The following is a 24,234-nucleotide window of genomic DNA, read 5'->3' as shown; positions in this document are numbered from 1 at the left end:
TCATTCTGCCTAAAGGGGCCATAAAACATGATAAAAAGAGAGCAAGGAGAAAAAACTAAATTGTGGGGTGTATCATATTCTAAAGCAACCTGTCGGCTATGAGGGACTCTATACTAGAGGGCTCCAGATTAATTTCGACCAGCTGGGGTTCTTTAATGTGCACAGAGAGACAGTAAAACTTATTTGTTGGTCAGTGTTGAGCAGTTTTCAGGGGAGGGCCACCTATTTCAGGAGGCCTATGGCGTCTGAAACTGCTGTTGACCAGCCGATCAGGTGAAACTGGTCAGCCAAGTTGTAGCTGGCCAGGGCGGCTTCACACTGCTCCAGAGAAGGGTTAGGAATTGGGGCACCACGAGATCACGGCAACATATTACAGCATGCGTCCTCCTTTTGCGTTAAGCCTCCGTCGAAATGCAGGCATTGCATCTATGAAGTTGCTAATACATATCACTGATGAGGCGCAGGTAAACGTGCTCTTTGCCCTCACCACAAAATGTACATCCTTGTTGCATAGGCGAATTTTCAACATGCTTAGCCATTTCCCTTGCTCTTTTGTTATCATACCCTTTAATGCTTAGGACATAATGGCAGGTGCTCAGTCTGTGGTATGAAAACTGTAAACATTACTTCCTGCTTCTCACAGACTACCTTTCTGCGCAGCTGTTCAAATTAGGAGACTGGGAGCACTTTTGATTGTATTCAATCTGAAATAAAGCCCAAGAATGCCTCTATCTTTCGGCAGAGCTAGGCAGCCATGCTCGAGTTACGACTATCTGCTTCTGGTTGTTTCTCGGGAATATGCCTGAAGTATGTGTATGCACTGCCCTGGCTTTTGGAATTGTTAATGCTTTATGGTCACGCCTAACACGTCATCACTCGAAGTGCCTTGCAATGGTCCTCATCTTTCAACACGCCTTTATTGAAATGCTGGCTGAAAATTTGTTTGGATATGGTTTGGTCATGCATGCAAAACATGTCAGATTTATGCTCTATATGCACTCAGGGAAGAGAGTCGAACAGCCAAAGGATAACAGGTTACAGTACAGCTCGAAGAGCACACGAAATAGAGGTACAAAACAATTGTGTGCATGCAACCACAGCAGTGGCCAGTGGTTTGAGCATTCGCTTCGTACGCAGGATGTGCAAGGTTCACTGTCCAATGCTACCAAACAGTGACCATTGGGTATAAGCTTTTGTGTTTGAATTGCTCAGAAGAATGGATTTCTTTCCCCACCTGCAGCACACCACACTTCAGCCATGGTGTTCCTTGCACCATAAATGAAATAAGTTTGTCAGAGTTATGCAGGCACATTTATTCAATAAGAGCAACTTTTTCTACAGTAGAGTTAGTTCTTGGGCTAGTTGGTAGTATTCTTGATTCAAGCTCATAGTTTTTCAGCGCAACAGCACACAGCCAAAGAAAAATAAGAAAAGAAGGACGAACACAGCGCTGTGTTCGTCCTTCTTCTTATCCTTCTTTTCTTTGACTGTGTGCCGTTGCGCTGAAAAACTATGAGCTTGAAGCAATTTTTCCATTTTGTTACATTAAGCATTCACATACAACTTCAAAAATTTATACACAATTGCAGTATCTCACAAGAAACGATGTGCAGCAATAATTGGGGATGAAAGGTTTGTTATACCGGCAATGATCATAAAGATGACGCCCAATTTCTCAACCGTGTTCCACGGCACTTTTGTTGCCAGGATCTTAAACGTTTTCATCCGTTGGATTGCACGTTCGACATGCACCCTGGCCGAAGCAATTGTCGGGGTTCGAAGAGCTTCCCCTTTAGATAGCTGCTTCTTTTGTTTCTTGAACGGAGGCCGGATAAGGTCAATGAGATAGTGTGCACAAATTTCGTCGATTAAAAACCGACGATCAGCCATTATTGCATCTGATATTCACTCAAGTGCATCAATCAGGCCACTTTGTTCGAATATGGCCTTGTCGGATGCGCGTCCCCCATAGCCTTCGCTTATATAAGCAATCATGCCAGCTGGAGTGACAGCTACTATGTACTTAGCTGTAAATCCCCTCTTGTAGTGTGAATACACTCTCAGTGCACACTGCAAACAGTTGGTCTGCCCCAAAGCTATCTATGTGCAGTCGACAACAACTCTTACATTACTGAACTGCTTAAATTGCTTTGGCAAGTGTTCAATAATTTCCTCTTTTGAGGGGAGCATGACAACAGATTTTAGAACTTCAGACAATACCTGCACTGTTTCTGCAATGATGCTGCTGCATGTTGTTATTCTGGAGTCAAACAAATGCCTGAGGAGGGCGGTTGATATATTATGTTTTAACTTCATCAACGTTAAAACAATCCTATCTTTTGCTGACATGTGCTGTCGACCAGACAGTGGGCGTAACTTTTTGTAGCACTCTACGAGTGCGTTCAGAACTGCTCCTGACGGCAGCCCTGTGAATGTAGTTACATTTTTGTCACTTATCATGTCTGCAAACCTTTTTGGAAATCCTTCAGATTTCACTTGCACTGCTTTGTTTTCTGTACAGCGCTTAAGTGAGCCTAATTCCAGGAGGATGCCTGCTATATCTCTTTCTTGCTCCGAGTGCTTGGTCAGAAATTGTGTCGCTTGAACTGTAGTTGTGCACGAAGAATCCTATTGGAAAAAAGAAGTGGCAATTACATCGCTTAGTAAAGCAAGTTTTGCTCTACAAAACACATTTACACATTGGAAAACAAGACAGTTGTAGCGTTCATGCTAATGCATGTAGTTATTGCATCAATAAATAGAGTGTCGAGTGAACTGTGAACCCACTGTATTCTCTGCGTCTTCGCTGCTCAGAACCATTGGGAAACTGTGCTCTATCTCTGTGTCCCCGTTGCACAGAACCATGGGGGAACTGGAACCCCAGGTCAGACTGGAGTCCTGGAAGAAAAGTTTGGTCTTAAGATAAAGTGATTTGCTTCACAAGTAAAACAGTATGAATGGCAAGTTGCCCATGCCAATAGGATTGAGGTGCAGTGCATTTGGCAAGTATTCGCAGATAGTGAATGGCAGTTTACCAGTTTCTCTTGCTGTATGTTGCTAGTACTTGCTATGGGGCAGAAACACTGAGGCTATTGAAAGAGGCTGAGCTTAACGCACCAAGGTATGGAAAGCAAAATGATAAATGTAGCGTTCTGAGACTGGATGAGAGCAGGGTGGGACAGGGAATAAACACGCTTTAATGATATTCTAGTCAAAAGCAAGAAGCACTGAGCACTGGCAGGGCATGTAATGCAAAGGTGAGATATCTGATGGTCAATAAGGAGGGCAACTGGCTGAATTCCAAGAGAAAACAAGCACAGCAGGGGGCAGCAGAAAGTCTGGTGGGTGGACGAGATTATGAAGTCTGCAGGTGTAAGATGGCTGCAGCTGACACAAGACAGGGTTAATTGGAGAAATATGAGAGAGGACTTTGTCCTGCAGTGGGTGAAGTTAGGGTGATGATGAATGATGGTAAATAACGTGCTCGTGCTAGCCGATTTGCCAGAACAAAACTCGGCTTTCTCGGGTGACGGTGAACAGGGCTGTGTGACTGGTTCAGCCTGGGACATTTGCAGTAATAAAAGGAATCATCGTGCGGTGCAACTGTTTGCTTGGAACAATACTCCACACAAACATATGGTACCTGGGCAGAGCGTCGGGCACGTCGTGCAAGCTTAGCCGACGACCACTCCTTGATGCGGGCAGCCTTGTTTTCATCGTGTGTTGATAGTTTTGGAAGATTCTCTGTAGGTATAGCTGCTTTCTTCAGGCGTTTTCATTGGCACTTGAGCTCTGAGAAATAAAACAATCACTTTTATGTCTTGTGGCTTTTCTCAAGTGGGAAAAATGGTGATTGGAGATGATGGCCATCGACCATGGAAACAACAAATTTTCCATCACATTTAAGAGACTAACTCAAAACAATACAGATGACTACCCCTTATCCATGTGGTAGAAACTATTCGAAGCCCTCCCCTATGATCTCCGTCATAGTTCATGTGCACCTTTTTAAACCCCACATACCATAACACATTGCCCCCAGCCTAGGTGTCGGAGTCAATATACTGCTGAAGTAAAATTTGTTCAATACAAATGAGAATAGCAAGTAGTAAACAGAGTTTGGCGCAGCCATTTGTGCTTGCTATATATTTGAAGTATACAGTAATGAACAACCTTTTCTGGAAGGATCGAGCAGTGTATTGTGTAGTAAAGAAGTGAGCTTTAATGGAGCTGCTTTGCTAGGGCCAAGGAACGTACTTGTGCCTGCACAGTTTATACTTCCTGAATTTTTCGCATGCGGCGACTCAAATACAACGAGGACATAACTAACGAATTCATTGGGGCATTTACCAGGCTGCCTTGGAATTGTGAAGTTTTTGAGCTGTTAAGCAGCTCCCTTACTGGGATTTATATGACGGTTGAACTTTGATCAGAGGTCGGCTCACTTGAGCAGAGCACTCGAGCGGTGTGTTGCAGAGCAAATTAAGCTAAAACTTTACACAGCTGCTTCGCTAGGGGCAATCCACCGTGTTGGCTCAGTGCCTTGGCGTTCAACTACTGATCCCAAAGCAGCATGGTCGAATCCCGACCGCGGCGGCCGTATTTCGATGCGAGGCGAAATACAAAAACACCCATGCGCTGTAACATGTGGGTGCATGTTGAATAACCGCGTTAAAGAGTGATATAAATTAATTTGAAGCTTTCTCTTACAGCCCATGTGCCGATAAGGGACGTTAAACCCGACATATATCGCTAAGGGCAAGGCGCTTTTGCGCCATTGCGGTTAGCTTATCGGCTGCGCTCGAAAGCAAGGTATGTGCTTTGGAATTTCACCTCATTTATTTTGCACTGCACCCCTTGAGCGCTCTAAACTAATCTGGTCGCACCTGTACGCACAGAATGACACCGCGCGTTTGGACAACGGCCGGCATTGGTATAATAATCTACTACACCATAGCAATGGGGCAGTGCACGCCGCCTTCGCCGAGAATTTTGTGAAGAAGACGCCTCTGGCCCGAACATCTTCAAAACGGATACATGCAACTTGAGGCAGTGTTACTCAATTGTCGCCCAGGCGGACACACTACACAATCGAAAGGATCCCAGAGTCACCAAAATCGGCACAATTGCAATCATTCTCAGTCAGCACGTCCCGCGTCTGCACGCACGTATCGAACTCGCAAACTTTATTATGCTAACAGTATTTCACTACAGGCGTAATTTCTTTTCCTTGAACTGTGCAACGGGCAAGGCATCGCACCGAACGGGTGGTGGCGTCCCGTGAACCCCTTGGCATCACTGTAAGCCGCTGTCGCGCCCCACACTTAAAGACGAATCTTACGCATGCATTTTTTAAAGCTAAAGCTTTACTGCGCCAGCCAGCGAGCCATTTCGGCTGGTCGCGCACTTAAGCCGTATGCGTGTGCCGTGGCGGACGAACAAACCTTGAGCAGCAGTTGCCTAGCAACACCGCAGCCGCGCTCCAACAGATGGCGCCGCCGACGACGCCGCTGCCGTCGCCACTGCCTCCACCAGATGTGCTCCGCTGGGGTAGGAGGAGAGGAGGCGTCACATCGCGGGGTGTATATATATATATATATATATATATATATATATATATATATATATATATATATATATATATATATATATATATATATATATATATATATATATAAGGTCTTTACCTTATATAACTGAGGGGCCCGTTTGACAAACTTATGAAGGGAGCCAACAGTCACCGAAACCAAGGTGCATAGAGGAACGTTATTATTTTTTTAGTGTGTTGTGCTTATCAGTGGGATAATATTACTTAGGTTAATAAATCACTTAAAGAAAATTACTTATAATGCATCAGAAAAAAACAACCATGCCGCCGGTGGGATCCGAACCCACGACCTCCGAATATCGCGTCCGGTGCTCTTACCAACGTAGCTACGGGTACGGCTGTCCAATCTGCTGCTCTCGTGGGTATTTATTTGGTGCACGCGAACCATGAGAGTGTTCACCAGCGCCACCCTCGACCATAGACCATAGCGGCGGACGTAGCGCGTCCTGTAATACCGCGAGCGTAACGTAGAACGTCATCTAACGGCGAGGGCGGAAACTATATATATATATATATATATATATATATATATATATATATATATATATATATATATATATATATATGTATATATATATATATATATATATATATATATATATATATATATATATATATATATATCTATGAGCTTCGCCTTAGTGTATTTTTCAACTTCAGGCTGTGCTTTCGCCAGCAGACCATATCTTATACCTGATTTAATATCTGCAGATGGTCCTTGGACCTAAGATATTAAACATTTTTGGATAATGGCGCTGTGCTTGGCTTGAAGCACTCTGGCGCGGGACGGCCCGGTATTGCACTGCCTCCGGGATCGGCCCGGGGCATATTAGCGTGGCGCGTCTTTTCTTTCATTCTTTTGCTTTCTGCACGCGGCAGCGAGCGTGGCTCGGCTTGAGTTAGTAGGCAGGCCCGTACACTTTCCATTCGTCCTGTCAGCAACATAAGTGTGTTGTAGTCGTTATGGAGAGCTCGAAACAGACGCAGCAACGACAGAACGAAGCGAGGAAGAGACAACAAACAAGAGACGCCAGCAGAACGCGCAGCACGACTCGAGAAGCGTCGTAACGAAGATGTGGCTAGAAGTCGTGCCACGTCCCGGTGTGACTCTTCAACTGCGGAAAAGACCGGTTTTTCTCAAGAGCGTCGGAATGAGACGCTGCGTAGACGACATGTCGAGGAAACGAAGCTTTCGCAATTGAACTACGGTTAACCAGATATTAACCTGAGCATTTTTTATTTTTGCTTTTTATTTCATTAAATGTTTGCTTAATCAACTTTTGCATTTACATTTTTAACATACTAACGTTTGACAGTTCACGCGGACACCTCTTTTCTACAGCCGACGGTGTATTTCATCTAGTAACTGCAGCAATAGACTGCAATGCTCATTCATATAGTAACGTACACTATGGCCAATTAGTTGACGAGTACCTTATATAACCGCCGTCTGCCAGGGCTGCCGACTTCCTATCGCGAGCGCGGAACGCACTGACCGCCAATATAAGCTGCCTTTGTTTTCGCTGCGCCCCACTCATGGGCGGCATACAGGACGCACATCGATTAATGCGTAGTTGGACAATTCCGCTTAAATGGAAGATAACTTTCTTTTTCTTTTTGCGGCGCCCCAATTAGGGGCGGCATACACTGCGCACCTCAAATAATGTATAGTCGGACAATTCAAGCCCTTCGTGTTAGATCTCGCCGAAAATCTAGATGCAGATTGAATTCAAAATGTCGTCAAAACGGTGGAATATGAGCTGAAAACGACTGCCACAACAAGCCAAGAATGGGAAAGCTTTGCCTGCGAAGTCTAGCAGGAGAAGACTAATAATATGCACAAGTTACTCTTAGCATAACTCAAAGTTTCCAAGCCAATTCGGCAGAAAATTTTCACGCAATGGATCATTTAACTAAAAGCATCACAAGTCACGATTCCTTATTAATCCAGGAGCGCACAAGGACGGCGAAGGGCGCTAAAAATTCCTGGTGAATACCGAGAAAATGTGCGCTATTCTGTATGACGACACTACGCCCTCCACTACGGTACCTCTTTCCTCCTTTCTTCTTTCACTCCCTCCTTTATCCCTTCCCTTACAGCGCGGCTCAGGTGTCCACCGAGATATGTCAGACAGGAGTCATTTCCTTTCCTTAAATTGTCCAAGGGGCAGGGCGTCGCGCCGAATGGGCGGTGGCGTTCCGTGGACCACCTGGCAACGTTGCAACACGCTGTCGCGTCCCAATCCAGACGCCTCCTGAATGCCGATCAGGAAGGTTGCCGCCTAGAGCGGTAACCGCATGTGGCGATATTCCTTCGGATACGTCGCGCGATGGCGCCGCCGTCGCCCATCGCTGCCGCTGGCACAAACCGCACGAAGCGACGGGACTCGGCGTCGGAGCGGCGCGATTTCAGTTGTTGCTCGATTGCGGCAGCTTCAGCGTTCAGTCATTTTGCGTCAATTAACGCGTAGAACAACGCTCTTAAGGCTTCATACAAGATAAAACACAATAACAACATTGAAAAAATATATTTAGGTTATGATTTTAGTTTTAGTCGACTACACAAAGTCACGTGACGCAGAAAAGCGCGCCCGAGGGACGCTGCATGCGATGAGGCGCCAGGCGACATTTCGGCGCTCTTGTGACTTATAGTGCGTGTAGGACATATCCCACAGCACCCCTTACTTTTGAACTTCATTAATGAGCCTTTCATTAAATTCTTGCATAGCTGCCATGGTGAGGGATGCGTCGGCTGTTGCTCCGCTGAAAGCCCGCTGAAAAAAAAAATCTACTTTCGCGCCTAATACGGATTGGAAGTTACGCACCCGCAAGGCCTACCGTCATTGGCTAGTCTCGCACGGCACTTCCGGGCGATGGGCGAAATTTTCTGCAAACCCAGAACCTGGGCGACGCGATTAGCGACAGTGCCTCGGCGGCCCTCACCACATCGCGCGATGCTATCGCGCGGCGTGTCGCCGCGAATTGGGGCCTCATGCGGTTAGCGCTATACCTTTCTTATCGCGGCTCCCCACTCATGGACGGCATACAGGACGCACATCGATCAATGCATAGTCAGACAATTCCACTTAAATGGAAAATGGTCTATGGTTTATGAGAGTTTAACGTCCCAAAGCCACTCAGGCTATGAGGGACGCCGTAGTGAAGGGCTCCGGAAATTTCGACCACCTGGGGTTCTTTAACGTGCACTGACATCGCACAGTACACGGGTCTCTAGAATTTCGCCTCCATCGAAATTCGACCGCCGCGTCCCGGACCGAACCCGCATCTTTCGGGACGGCAGCCGAGCGCCATAACCACTCAGCCACTGCGGCGGCATAAATAGAACTTTCTTTTTCTTTCTGCGGTGCCCCAGTCAGGAGCGGCATACACTACGCACATCGACTAATGTATAGTGGTACAATTCAAGTCCTCTGTGTTCGATGTCGCCGAAAATCTACATGAAAATTGAATGTCGTCGAAACAGATTGAAGAGAAGTTTATTGACCACGGGCCTGGAAGGGACTGGTATCCCTCGCAAAAACATAGGCACAGAACGGCGAGTAATGTCGCCCAACATAAACTAATGACATGCTTTAGCGGCAATCTACTTATGCAAAAATGCACATTGGCATGAAATGCACAAGTACAAAACGCATAAAAGTCCAAAAGAGGTCAAAAGAGGGTCCATACGTGCGGGGGGGGGGGGGGGGAGCACGCGGGGCATGCACGCACAACACACCGCGCACAATCGCCGCACACAAGGAGCGCACAGCACACTCAGTATGGCAGGAGCTGCACGGTGACGCGGCCCCTGCTTGTGTGGATGAACCGGGTGCTCCACCGGCGTAGGAATTCTTCCTCGTCGAGGGTGACCCAGTCTAAGCACGCCTGTTCAAAGAGGCGCGTTCTCACCCTCATCAACAATGTTAACATGGCCCGCTGAGGACGACCCTGCAAGGAAGCCACGCCTCTCTGCCGCCACAAAACAAACGCACCCACACAGAGCAGAAGCCGCACAAATGACTCACGTGGCCGGGTGCGGGAGTTGAGGGAAACAAAAAACATACGCGACATGAGCCGCCAAAACGTTCTAGCCACCACGCAGTCATACATGGCATGCTGCAGGGTTTCAGTGTCGCCACACTGAGGACACCGCGAAGAAGGGGCGATGCCCCACGCTGCAACACGGACTCCCGTGGGCAAGACCCTCCAGCCTCGCAGCCAGCCGAAGTCACGAACGTCTGGTGGAAGAGTGCCAGACGTCAAATCTCGCCACCGCACCCGCCTGCTCCGTGCGAGCTGTTCTGGAGTAGCCTCCTGGATAGCAAGGAGCTCGCAAACACGGGAGGCCTGTGTCTTAGTCACGTCGACCTCGGGCAGAGCGGCGGTGAGAGACTCGGCCGCCCGACAGACATACTTAAAAAACCTCGGCGGCTGTTCGGCTGAAGGACCTGTTACCGGACCAAAAAAGAAGCGCCGCGGCGTCCCAAGAAGGTAGGCGAGAAGTCCCCTCCCCGGGTAGTCGGTGACGTTGACCAGGTCGCGGACGCCTCGGACAGCTAGAACACTGCACATGGTGCGTAAATCGGGCAAGCTGAACCCGCCCATGGGCGTGGGAAGGTGGAGGAGCGCGCGGGCGACGGTCTCAGTCTTTCCCGCCCAGAAAAAAGCGCCACAAAGTGTGGCCATACGACGCATGAATGTGCGCGGCGGACAGGCGACGCGAGCTGCTTAGAAGAGTGGCGCGCACACAGATGATCTGATTACAAAAGCGCGCTCAGTTAGCGACAAGCGAAAACGCGCTGCCACTGCGAGACGTCGCTCTGCGGTCGTTCTTAACTGCGACCACGACTCGCGAGCTACCTCTCCTGAGGAGAGGAACACGACGCCAAGGACCTTGACCGCCGAGACCCACTCAACGTCGCCCAGCAGGTCTGACGTAAAAGCGCCAAAGCGCAGAGCTTTGCTCTTGCCCCTGTTAAGCAGGGCGCCGGACAGCTCGCTGTAACACGCAAAAAGCCGTAAGAACGCTGCGTAGCTGTCCTCGTCTCGCAAAAACAGGGACACGTCGTCAGCGTACGCGGACACCTTCACCTGACCTTGGCCAGGCAAAGGGAACCCGCGCACCGATGGACACTCAGTTACGCGCCGCAGGAGTGGGTCTAAACACAACACGAATAGCAAAGGCGACATGGGACAACCCTGTCGTATGCCGCGCTCGATATTGAAGTGGTCGCTCAACGTACCGTTAAAAAACAACCGAGCTGTAAGGCCGGAGTACAACTGCGCTAACCGCGCCACGAACTCGGACGGAAAGCCGAAAGCCCCGAGAACTCCAAAAAGGTAGCGGTGCTCAACTCGGTCGAAGGCTGTAGCCTGATCAAGTGAGACGAAACAACCCGGTATTCCCGTTCTCGAGGTGAACGTGAACAAGTCACGTGTTAGTGCGAGAGACGAGAACACCGATCGTCCGGGCACACTGCATGTCTGTGCAGGGCTTATGAGCTCCGCTAAAACCGTACTCAACCTTTTAGCCAGCAGTGACGCTACAATCTTGTAATCTGCATTAAGCAGTGTGATCGGGCGCCACGCCTGCGGGTCAGATGGGCTCCCGCCAGGCTTAAGGATGAGGACAATACGGCTCTCTCTGAAGGACTCCGGCCTCTCGCCGTCCCTGACGAAGGCGTTCACCGTCTGGAGAAGGTGTTTCTCCAGAACGGTGTAAAACCGCGCATAAAAGCTAATGGGAATGCCGTCAGGGCCTGGAGCTGAGGCAGCGTTCATGCCTTTAATTGTGGCAAAGAGTTCCTCTGAGCTCACCGGAGCGCCGAGCTGTGTGCAGACATCGCTCGGCACCTGCGGCAGATGGCCGAGAAAACTGCTTAAAGCGACCGTGAAGGAGGCGGCGTCCCACCGTCCGGCCTCGGAAACAAACAGCTTTGAGAAGTGATGCTGAAAAACGGCAGAGATGACAGCCGCGCTGCTGCTCCTGGAACCGTCCGGCAAAACGACCTCCTCCACGCGAACCTGACGTGTCACGTCAAGACTACCTGTGCGCACCTGCCGCAGCACTGTTGGATCAGACACAGGTCTACCCTGCACTAGTGCCTGGCTTGCGGCTCGCGAGGACTGGCGTAGAAGCATGTGATAGCGCGCTTATAAAAGGGCGAGGTAATCGCGCATGGCAAAGGTAAGCGGCGCGCCGCGCTGCACAATGCGAATACGGGCAAGGGTTGTGTTTATCTCCTCCGAGATACGCCTCCTACGCTGGCGCCCTTCGCTAACTAAAAGTGCCCGCCATGCCGATTTGAGGTCATCCCAGGTGTTGGCACTTGCAATGTCTCCCACCGGGCCTTCCAACGCCTGTTCAATAGAGGTCACGCTCGACCAATCTGTCAGCAGACATGGATCTATACGCCACGCGTCGACACGGGGGGCGCCACCGCCCATGTCCAGTACTGCTGACAGAGGTCGATGGTCGCTAATACGTGGGGTGCCCGGGGGAAACGCGAGCACGTCACACGATACCACACAACAATCCAACTCGCGAGGAAACAGGAATTTGTCGAGACGACTAGCTGACCTGCCCCTCTCCCAGGTAGCACCAAAACTGTCACCATGTAGTTGTACCCACGCGTCGGTCAAAGAAAATTGAATACAAATATCCCGCAGTGACCGTGCCCCGGCGTAGGGTCGCCCCTGGACTGGACCGCGAACATCACGAACGGGATCTAGAACACAATTGAAATAGCCAACTAGAAAACAAGGATAACAGTCCAACAAAAAAGAATCTAACAAATTAAAGAAACTAGACGAATCAGAACGGCGGGCTGGTGCATAGACCACTACCGCCCTGACACGCCTGCTACCCAAATAAAAATCCACCGCAAGTGTGCGGCCGTCAATGCCGTAAATGCAGTGCGCGCCAGAGTGAAAAGAGCTGTTAACAAAAACCACACCAACATCGCACGAAACAGAAGTAGTTAACGAAAAAAAAGCATGAACACAAAACCTGGACTTAAAATCGGAGACCTCGCGTGGGTAACGTAGGTTAGTTTCCTGTAAAAACAGGATGTCGACGCCCTGCGCTCGGGCGAAGTGCATCACCTCTCTCTGCTTGTCCGGCGACCTAAATCCCTGAACATTCAGGGAGAGAAGGTGCACTAACGCCATGATGGTGATACAGAGCGTCGACGGTGACAGTACTCCTTTAGGGAGCCCCGCCAAGAGCGGAGCTTGGGGCAGACTTTTTTGCCTGGGGCGAGACAGCGCCATCGGAATTATCATCCGCGTCCCTCGCGTGCTTCCCCGCTAGCTTTCCTGTGTCCATTTCCGCCACTGCTCGCAGATCGAGCGGCTTACTGACCGTCACGTGGTGACTCAGCGTTCCACTTGACGCCGATGAAGTAGCGACCGGTGTTGACGACAAGCCACCACCGGCTGGTTGAGTCTCCTCTCCCTTGGGCTGAGGGCGGGGCGCTTGACAGGGCAGGCTTGTTGTACCGAGGTGGAGAGGGCTTGGCGCTGCTCGCAGGTGGGGTCCCCCGTCAGGCGCAACACGGCACCGCTCACGGACGGCCCGTCCTGATCCGTCTGGGACGAGGTGGAGTCCTCGAGTCCTGGCTCGAGTCGTCCTCCGAGCCGAAAGATGCGAGCGGCTCCGGCGAGAAGGCGCCCGTTGCATCAGAGATGGCGGCCAGGGACGAAGGGGAGTGAAAGGAGAAAAGCTCCGAGAAGCTCTCTGGCGGCGCGTCAACGGTGGGGTCCACGCTGGGGTGGCACATGGGGGTGGCAGCCGGGGGGTTCGCACTCTGCTCCTCTCGGGGGGAGGCGTCCGGGGGGTGCTCAGTCTGATCGTCTCTGCGGGTGGCGAGCGGAGGGTACGCGGCCTGGTCCTCCCCGGGGGTGTCGACGGGGGAGCCTGCGGCCTGGCCCTCCCGAGGGGTGTCAGCCGGCCGTTGCTCGGCGGGGCGTCGCAAGGTGTCATCTCCAGGTCCCTTGGGCGGCCCAGGTCGGGGAGCCCCGGGTCCCCTGGCGGCGGCCGCATCCGCGTACGAACGCGGCCGCAGGCAATCCGCCGCCGCGTGCGGCCCGCCACACCGCCTGCACATCGCCCGACACCCGACCGTGTCGTGGCCGAAGGCCTCGCAACGCGAGCACCGCGGCGTGCGACATGCTGCGCCGACGTGGCCCTCCTGCGCACAGCGAGAACAAACTTTGCGGACGCCTCTATAATCGCACATGGCGCGGTGCCCTAGGACAGAGATGAAGTTGGGTACGGGTTTCTGCATTTCCATCCGGACCAGCCGCTGACCGTTGTCGACATGCCGCCGGCCCTTCAGGGTAGGGTGGGTGATCTCAAGCACTTTCCCGTAAGGGCTGAGTGCCGAGGCGAGCGAGGCGTCACCTACGAAGAGCGGCAGCCTGAACACCGTGCCGTTCACGACCGCTGGACCCACGCAGGAGACCGGGACTGAGGTGCCGTTCACAAGGAAGGCACCCGCTGCGAGAAGCTTGTGAGCCGCCGCAGCAGAGACTACGGCGACGCAGAACTTGTAACCGCCCTGGTGCTGGAGCGACTCCAGCCCCTTCGGGCCGACAACAGCTTCGATGCCGTCGACTACGTCGTCGGCCGAGGCCTCGGTCGTTAACGAGAAGTTGAAGCAGTGCGACTTCGGGGGAGGCGCGCGGAAAGTTGGTCCGCCAGCGGGACCGGTAGAAACCATGCTTGAGCCGGGCCTGGGACCTGGATCAGCAGATGGGCGGCGCGTAGAGGGTGGGGGGCCACGGTCAGCACCTCCACCAAGCTCATGGGTAGGCTGGGCGGCCGGGATTCCCGGGCGACCGGCCAAAAGCCCGGCGCCGGGACGACGATCCTCCAGGGGGATGGGGGCCTCCTTCCGGGAGCGGGGCTACAGACCGCTACGCTCCAGGCACGTGGGTTTGCCTCTCCGAAAACCAGCAGCCTGACGGCTCTGATCTTAGCCAAAAGGCCGAGAAGCGATGTTGTCAAAACTATGGAGGACGGACAACCTCAACGGCCACAACCAGCCGCGAAAACCAAGGTTTGCCTGCGAAGTCTAGCAGAAAAGACTAATAATATGCACAAGCTGCTTTTAGGCATAACTCAAAGATTTCCATGTAGATTTGGCAGAAAATTCTCATGCAATGGAGCATTTACCTAAAAGCATCAGAAGTCACGATTCCTTATTAATGCAGGAGCGCGCAAGGGTGGCGAAGCGCGCTAAAAATTTCTGGTAAATATCAAGGAAATGTGCTCTATCTGCTGAATTACGACACACTACCTAGGTAGCCAGCATGGTGGCTACTGCCTTGGACGACCGTTTCAAACATCAAGTGCAACGCTGTGAAGGCTACGGAAGTAGTCAGCGAAAAAAGAAATAAAGAGTGGCATCACTCCGCGCTGTTCTGTGGCCGTGTGCTCTAACGCGTCACTCCGGAGAATCGACATACAACGGGGGGTGCAGGGGTTCCGATCCCGTATGGTGGAACATTTTTTTCGCACATTTTTTTTTTTCATCGCAAGTTGCATTTCGCGTGACACCCCTCGTTTTGTTCAGAATCGCTTGAATATTATGCCGCGTTCTGAAATGAAATGCATGCATCTGTTCATTTGATGCATACCGCGTTAATGTGGGCTGTGTGAAATGCGTTGTCAGTGAGCTCCCACTGGCTTTTGGTCAGCAGTGGCGGTTTTCTTTTGTGTGAAAAGATGACGTTCGTTCGTCGGTTTTAATTAGCACAGTGGTGAGTGCAACAAGTGGCCATCTGCAACTTTCGATTTTGACGTTGCTGAGGAACCCACTCCTTTGTGGGACTCTCTTAAGGTTCCTGGCATGTTATGAATTGATCCTTACAACCGGTTAGCGGCAGATCCAGTTTTCGCCAAGAGAGTCTGTGACCGACTTTAGCACTGTGCTGTAGAGTAGCCCAAAGGACTTGGCGAGAGCAGTTATTTTTTACTGATCGTAAAGTTCAGAAGGAAGATGTCTGTTAATTTAGAAAACATATTCTAGACTCCTTATTCGCCTATTTTCTGGCTGTATATATGCAACATTCTTGTGCATATATACACACACCATCCCAATATGGCTTGTTTTCCAGTGTTAAGCGTTAAATTTAGAACATAGTCTTGATTCACACAGTGACAGAAAACAGTACTGCCTCCAGAGATGGAGATTTGTGGTCGGGCACAAATGTATCTGAAGGCAATAGAGAGGCAAGTCAGCTTGTCTGATTTCCCTGCTCTCCTAGAAGAGCAGAAGCTGCTCAGGCACGATTTTCATGCAGCAGGGAAAAAAAAGTTCCGAGCAGTGGGAAGGCCAAGTAAGAATGCAGTAAAAGTTGTACAACGCTATCAAGAAATATTTTCAAAGAGCAAACAATAAATGAGACAGGACAACAAAGAATGTTGACTCCGCGGTGTCTGAGAGAAATGTTTTTTTCTGGAAACAGCCAATGCATGGATCACAGTGCATACAGTGCACACAAAGGACACGTGCAGTGGAGGTACACCAACACACAATCAGTCAAGTGCTCCAAAGTTTAAAAAAAATGTGCAGGCCATCGAACAACATTTCATACAACGAGAACCAGACCAATGTCTGGACAGGGTTCAAAAAGCAGTGCATTTTCAGTGAACAAAATCAAGTTCCTGGGACATGTACTAACAAAGACATCACTCGAAAGAAATTCACACTGAACCGAGCAAGAGCCAGCTTGAAATCATTCACAACCCCAGAAATTAAGGACAAAACATACAGTACTGGCTACCTCAACACTGGCACTTCAGCACTGCATAACATGTCAAAACGACCAGAGATTGACAGTGACGCAAGACAACACCAAACCAGGACTCCCTTTTCAGTACATGAAGATCAGACACCCATACATACCATTGCCAACCCTCACACACAAAATAAGGTCCATTCTTAGGGGTGTCTGAACGTTCGAAATTTTTGGCCTGCAAAATTGAATAAATTCCTATTCAACTAGTCGAATGAATCAAACAGTACATGTTAAAAATTATTTTAAACGAATCGAATTTGCTGTCAGGTTTTCATATACTTTTCGAATAATTTACACAACGCTTGATTAAGCGCCGCTGTATTTTTCTGCAATGAATCTCCCAAAAACTGCACACATTGACGACGTATAACACTATTCATATTCTAAATGAAAAAAGTACTATTTGCACTCCCTTACAAATTCTACTTCTATACAGACACAATTAACACGACCACGCACCACCACCACCCCACAACGTCCTCCTCTGCCGCTACCACCATGTCCTTTACATCCACCTCAACACCTACACTACAAGTTACTGCCTGATACAATTTCATGCTAATGAGCATGTGCTTTACACACATGCACACACAAGAGTGATCACAGCATGCCGATGAGCCCTCTCTTTCATCGGTAGACTGATCAACACACACACCCACAGGCACACATATTTCCACCTTTCCATCCATACACGCACAAAGGTGATCACAGCATGCCGATGAGTCCTATCTCTCTTCTCAGTAGCATGTGTATTACACATCCATTCGAAGTCAAAAAAGTCCCTCGATGCCACTTAGATCTTCATCACTAAAATGAGTCCTCGACTCATCAGAAGAGGAGTAGCACGATTCACAAATGCTGAAAACAACCGGTTCAATTTCAGCGTCAAAAATCATATGACGTTGCCATGATTCAGCATCAACTTGCTCCAGATGAGCACAAAACTTTTGCCAGTTTTCCTGGCTTACACATGCCAGTGCTTCCGGCAGGAGCTTTTCCACTTCAGCGAAAGGCAAACATTCGTTGCAACTTGCGATGCATCCCTTCACCTGGCTCCAGACAAGTTCAATGGGATTGAACCCGCATTGGTATGGTGGTAAACGAAGCACTGCTTGGCCATGGGTAGCTGCCAGGCTGTCGATGTGGTACACAACGCTGGGTGTGTTTACCTTTTGAGAAAGCTCCAGCAGTTCTGCCCTCACCACGTCCTGTGAACACGGAACAAACACCTTTCTTTGTGAGCCAAACCTGAATATCAGCTTTGCTCGTAGACTTGGTAGGGGCTTTTTCAAGAGTCACGCTATGATATGGAGCAGTGTCCACGACGACAATGCTATTGGCCGCAATGTTTGGCAAAATCTTGTCGGTGAACTACCTCTCAAAGTAGAGGCCATCCATCTCAGAGTGGTAGTCAGCATGGTTTCCCTTTTTTGCTCTGAAGAAGTCAGCAGCGTCTTGCATGAATCCTGTTGCACTGCTCCCAGTATGCACGAAGGATCAAACGGGCCCCTTTGCCCGAAGGCGCAGCCAATTCCGTTGTTAAACCTTTCAGGAAGGCATCCTGAGATGACTTCACAGTCTTGTCCTGCCAGACGTATTCTTTTGTGTGTCCTGCCTTGACCCAGGTTTCATCCAGGTAGATAATGCACCTGTAAATGCGAAGCAACCAAGCGCACGAGTTAATGCTTCTAAGTAAACAAACAAACTGCAGCATATAAGTAGGCAACGCACTGAAACAAACACACTGCTGACCACTGTCTCACTAACAGCCGCTCAAAGACAATCGAGAAAAAGAATTATCTCGGCTTTATTGCTCCCTTGTTCGGGCTTACACTTCGCGCCCAGGCGGAATATGGTGGCCGGTTTATATTCACTGTATGTTTGCATGGGGTACTTGACTAATTCGGCAACATTTGAAATCTCTTCGCTTGCGGCGACAGCGAACAAAAATTGCCAACGTTCGCAGCAGTAGCGCCAGTAACTCACGCCACCGGAGCGACGGGCAGCGTACAGTGGGTGTTCATTCGTTCCTACGGTGACGACGAGATGGCACTACCCATTGCAATGCTACCACATTTATGGCAGTTTTGCTGTTTTTGCTTGCTGCACCAATTGGGATTTAGCGATTAAATTCAGACATGTGCCCCACCCAAACGTAGCGCAAAACTGGCCATGGAACGTCACCTCTACGAAAAGGTCGGCAACAGCAACGTGGTCAAGACGATTTCTTTAAATATGTTATTCTGAAGCAACGCTCACTGTTACGACTACGAGGTTGCAACGCTAACATCAAGCTCTATATGAAGCCAGTCTAAACGTGCTGCGTAAGAAAATAAGCAAGGAACTGCTCATACCTGCCCTGTCTTCGGATTTTTTTGATCGCCCGCAGGTACCTGCTACGCCAGGCAATGATGTAACTTCTCTCGATGAGCGCAAGGTTCCATTTTCCTTTTTCAGATGTGAATCTGACGTCCTTCATCAACTTCCACAACGTCTTTTTCTTGAAGTTCGGCCGGTCGTCATCCTCATTGACTGCTTATGCACACTGTTCAATGCTGGGACTTCGCTCTTCGCGTGCATACTGTGCACTTTCAGACGGACGGTATGGACAGCGAAGCTGTCATTCTTGACTGTTCGCGAGCTTGAAATCTTCACGTTGCGATGTTTTTCCTTGGGAGCCGCCAAAGGCCCACACAGACGCTCCGCCTTGATTTTGGCAACGGTACAGGGCGATACTCCGGTATCCTCGTTCGCAGCACTCAGTGCTTCCCGAACAGACTTCTCCGGAAAACGGGTCCTGGTACCAGAGTACACGTTTGCAATTACTTGATTCGGGTACTTTGACAGCTTGGATGTACGAACCTTCGCGAAAATGCGTACAGAAGAGGTGGCCGCGGCCGCTGTGCTGGACGCCATTTTCTCAACAGTGAAAGGGAGCCGGAAAAGTAAACACGGCGGCCAGGGTTGCGGGCAAAGCGATAACGTGGAATGGAAAAAGACGACAAACGCAAAATACAAGATGACAGATCTCGATCGCTCGCAATAAGAGCGTTTTTTGTCACGCACATGACAAATGTTTTATCTACGAAGCCTGCCGGCAAAGTATTTGCTATTTTTCGCTCACCACAAGCAACGTACTATTTTCTGTCGCGGATGCAGGCAGCGCGAAAAAGAGCGCTAGCTTTGGCAGCGTTGCACATGACATTTGAAACGGAATATAACGGGCGCGCGCAAGAGGACGCTCCCCCTATAGACCACATAGGACCTTTAGAAGAACGAGTTGACGGGCTAGTTGGTATTGCATGGTGAAGTTAGTAAAGCGAGGCATTATCAGCCTGTGCCTTCGCAACGCCCTTCAGAAATCCTGTGATCATCTCCTTCAAGAAAGTCTTCACAAGCAGATAGGCGCCTCCTTGCAGCGTGCTACCCCTTGCAGCTCCTGACAGCAGTAGCCGAATGCCTGATTAAAAAACGCCATGAACAGCGTCCACCAGCTGCCAATAGAAACGACCGCAAAAAAGTTGTCGTTGTACCCTACCTGCACAACGTTAGCCATTGCCTGAAAAAAATTGGCAAACGAGCAGGCGTGGACGTGGTGTTTTCGGGACCCAATAAGCTCTCTTCACTCTGCAAGAGAGTAAACAGTAATCAAGTTCCTCTTGGCTTTGGGCAGACGCATGATAATCCCCACGTTTCTTGCGCCACAGGTGTCATATAATCAGTCCCCCTGTCTTGCGGAAAGAAATACATTGGTCAAACGGGGAGATGCATAAATATCAGGCTGCAAGAACACAAGAATAACATGAGCAGTATTGCCATCTCCAGAAACCTTGCCAAACACTGCAAGAAATGTAAAAGCGACACCTGCACCCCAGTGTACGATGGATGCGCGATTATCGGCAAAGGACGAGATCGTTTATCTAGGTAGATAATTGAAGCTATTGAAATCCGTCGTGCCAAGGACTACTGTGTTAGCACTCCGTCTATCTGTCTATCTGAGAAAGAATTGATAATCCTGAGGGCAGCTGGCCATGCGTTTTGAGCGGTTGCTTGACCCTTGGTATTTCTGTGTTTTAGCAGCCAAACTTTCCGGTTTTAACAGACTTTCTAACCATTTTGGCCACTTTTAAGCTTCAGTTTTGCTGAATGTATTTTCCTTTTTATGTGTTTGGCCCTCTGCACCGCAACATTTTATCGTTCTTTTACTATCGTTTTCATCAGTTTTAAACACTCAAAACACCTTTGGCGCCATACTTTCGCATCCTGTTCAATCCTTCATCTGTTTCTTCTTAGTTCGCGTGACGGCCCTCTACACCGTGCAGCTTTTAACAGTTTTATCGCCTTCACCCATCCGTCATTCTCAGCTTCAGGATTTTATTACTTCCATTGTTTGAAGAGACTATTCACTGTTCCCCTGTGACCGCGCATGCCTCAATGTACCGCCCCCCTTACTGCCACCTCATATGTGTTTGTGCTCCGAAATAAAGATTCAGTTCATAGTCAGCGCCCGTGTTTATGCTTCCATGTTTGTCTCCTGTCCCCTACTTAGCGCTGTTCCTTCACCACATAGGACCACAGCGGCCCTGTGGATTTTAGCGCACCTAGCGATTGGAGATAGCAACTGGCCCGCACTTCCTGTTTCGGTTTCATTGATGTGAATTTCGGATTTCTTGCCCGCCGCGGTGGCTCAGTATTTAGGCGCTCGGCTACTTATCCGGAGTTCCCGGGTTCGAACCCAACCGCGACGGCCGCGTTGCGATGGAGGCAAAACGCTAGCTAAGGAGTCTGTGCACATTAAAGATGCCCAGGGGCCGGATTACGCAACTGTCAATAAGCGAAATTGTCAAATACTTGTCATAAAGGTGTCAATTAGCCTCGCTCCTATTGGTCGGCCGTGGACGGCGGCCATTTCGCTTTTTTTTTGCGTCATGGGTGGTTGCAGATTACGCTACGGATGTGGTAGAAGTGTTGACGTTGCACACCTAATTATGCAGCCGCTAATTGACAGTTTTTGTGACAGCCTCGAGGCGGTCAATTTGACCGTTGCCTTTGTGACAGAAAATGGTGGCGGTGTACGCGGCGATACGACTGAGCCGGCTGCGCCAGCGCGAGCAACGGCGAAGGAGGGCGCACAAAGACTCGTTTGACTTGCCAGACGAGCTGTTTCGACGCCTTTTTCGACTGGATAAGCAGACTGTGGAGTGGCTTTGCGGCGAAGTCTTCGATGAACTGGGAGGAAATTTGCTTGCGAACGCGCTGTCGGTGTGGCGGCAGGTGCTGTGTGCACTGCGGTTCTTTGCTTCCGGTGGCTTTCAAGCTGCCGTTCGTTACGAGGCGCACGTCGGCATCGCACAACCGATGGTAAGCAAATGCGTACAGCGGGTGTTGGAGGCAATCTGCCAACTTAGCGCGAAGAAGGGGTGGGTTCCCACGGTCACCTCTGTGCCACGGCTACATATAAATAAATCACTGTTATGCTGGCAAAGCACTTTGTTTTTCCCAGCAAATTGCAGTTCGTGGTCGTCTTCTGTTTCCCAAGGGAACAGAAACGGATAACCACACATCACATATACTGCAACACCTCGCCTTTTGGCATATTTGTCATCGATCGAAAGAACCGAACAACACAGGCTTCAACAAGTTCTCTTCGACGATTTCGTACCAAGCGCTTCTTACAAGTTTGCTCGGTAGACACGTACCCTTCAGTGCATTCGTTCAAATCTATCTGCGCACTTAGGTCAACCGCACAGTAGCTTGATTTCAGACGCCGCATAAAAAAACAATAACACGGCGTGGAATCGGCTGCTTTCGTGGAAAGCGGTTTTACGTTTCACCGCCGTCAGCGCTTCCCCGCAACGGCAAAAGTTACGCGCCAGACAATTTAGTAGCACAACATAGAACGCTTTTTGTTTTGCTTGATATTTTCGAACTTTAAACACAATCTTCTGGCAAAATAAAATGTTAGTTATTTTGATCGCTGCGCATTCATTGTGTTTTTACAAACAATTAGAAGGCGGCCCTCTCGCCGTGCAAATAAATACTCTCGGGGCGCCGTCCTGCTGCAATTGGCTGATTCCTCGTTGCATCCAGCGGTGACGTCTCTTCGCTTCGTCATTTTGACGTCACTGTCAATAACTTTTGACAGAATTTGTGACAGTTGCGTAATACGGCCCCAGATGGTCGAAATTATTCCGGAACCCTCCACTACGGCACCTCTTTATTCCTTTCTTCTTTCACTCCCTCCTTTGTCCCTCCCCTTGCGGTGCGGTTCAGGTGTCCGTCGATATGTGAGACAGATACTGCGCCATTTCCTTTCCTCAACAATCAATTTTCAATTTTTCGCGTGCCGCTCAAATCGATTATAAGGCACCTAGCGGTTGGTGAAGCTGCTGGCCCACATTTCCTTTTTCGGTTTCACTGGAGCAAATTTCAGATTGCTTAAGCATCGCCCATTCGGTTTTAGCTCGCCCAGCGGTTGGTGAAAACAACTGCGACACAATTCTTGTTTTTTGTTTCACTGGCGCAAATTTCAAATTGCTTGCGTGTTACCCACGCTTGACTCGGGGCGGAGTTGGACAGAATGTCTCGTTTAATCCATTCTGGAAATTTCATCGTGCCGAAATTATTTCAATGTAAGTTGTAAAGAGAAGTGTACCTATAATGACAGGCAGCTTTATACATCCATAATTCAACAATGACTCTTTCTATCTGGCGCACTTGTCTTCTCTTCGGAACAACAGGTCATTACAGGCAGGCAGTATTTAATAAATAGTTGGTGTCGTGGGAAATAGTTCATTCCAGGGCAAGATAAAGAATGAGTACACAAAGGGTAGACATGAGCCAGAACCATGATGGTACTGAAATGCTCAATACAAAGATCACTGCCTTCCTTAAAAGCAAATATGAATAAATTTACAAAGAGAACACAAGACAGATAGTCAATACATCACTTGTGCTTGCAAAAAAAAAAACAAGCTGGGCGTCCTAAAATGGTAATGCTTCGCAGCTGGCGCACAAAGTGAAAAGTAAACGGTGCTCCAACGCTGGCGGGTCGCTTGCCTCTTTTGTGTACCACCTTGTCATAAGTTAAGAGCATAGTGTGGCTTCTCAGTCGTCGTCAGTGGTCCAAATATCATGAAGGGGAAGGGAACTGCAGTCCTCACTCCTCCGAAAAACCCTTCAAGGGTTTCAAATACGCGCCACGCCGCGCCTGCGAAACAATACGGCCTGCAATGCATTTCACCACAAGAAGAACAATATATCCGCAATTTTCTGGTAATAAATAGGCCCAAGGTTTCCATGAATGCGCAAGACTTTGACCTGGAACCATAGGTCGGCGAAATCACTCATGAGTGGACTCACACGGGCTCGCGCACGCTCATTTCAGACCATGATCTGAGTTGTGAGTCCGTATTCACGTTCAGATTATGATCTGAGTCGTAAATGAGTCCGGACTCACGCTCACATAATATGAGTCGTGAGTGAGTCCGACCTCACGTTCAGATCATGATCTGAGTCGTGAGTGAGTTCGACCTCACGTTCAGATCATGATCTGAGTCGTAAATGAGTCCGGACTCACGTTCAGATCATGTTCTGAGTCGTGAGAGTCCGGACTCACGTTCAGATCTCGATCTGAGTAGTGGTGAGTCCGGGCTCACCTTCAGATCGCGATCCGAGTCGTGGTGAGTCCGGGCTCACATTTATTATTTGTGTCACGATCTGAGTCGTGATGAGTTAGGCAGTTAATCGGGGTGCATATTACGCTTCTGGTCGAGATAATGACGTAGAGCAATTTCATTTCAGTATTTAATTTCTGT

General features: G+C 49.5%; 1 pseudogene; it reads right to left on the bottom strand.

The window, feature by feature from the left end:
- Window positions 1-222: 222 nt before the first annotated feature.
- On the bottom strand, window positions 223-2,347 carry LOC144113222 (uncharacterized; annotated as a pseudogene).
- Window positions 2,348-24,234: the final 21,887 nt, after the last annotated feature.

The sequence above is a fragment of the Amblyomma americanum genome, chromosome 1, assembly GCF_052857255.1.
Source record: "Amblyomma americanum isolate KBUSLIRL-KWMA chromosome 1, ASM5285725v1, whole genome shotgun sequence".
Taxonomy (NCBI): Eukaryota; Metazoa; Arthropoda; class Arachnida; order Ixodida; family Ixodidae; genus Amblyomma; species Amblyomma americanum.
Note: the sequence above shows the minus strand (reverse complement) of the source record. Positions and strands in the feature narration are given on the sequence as shown.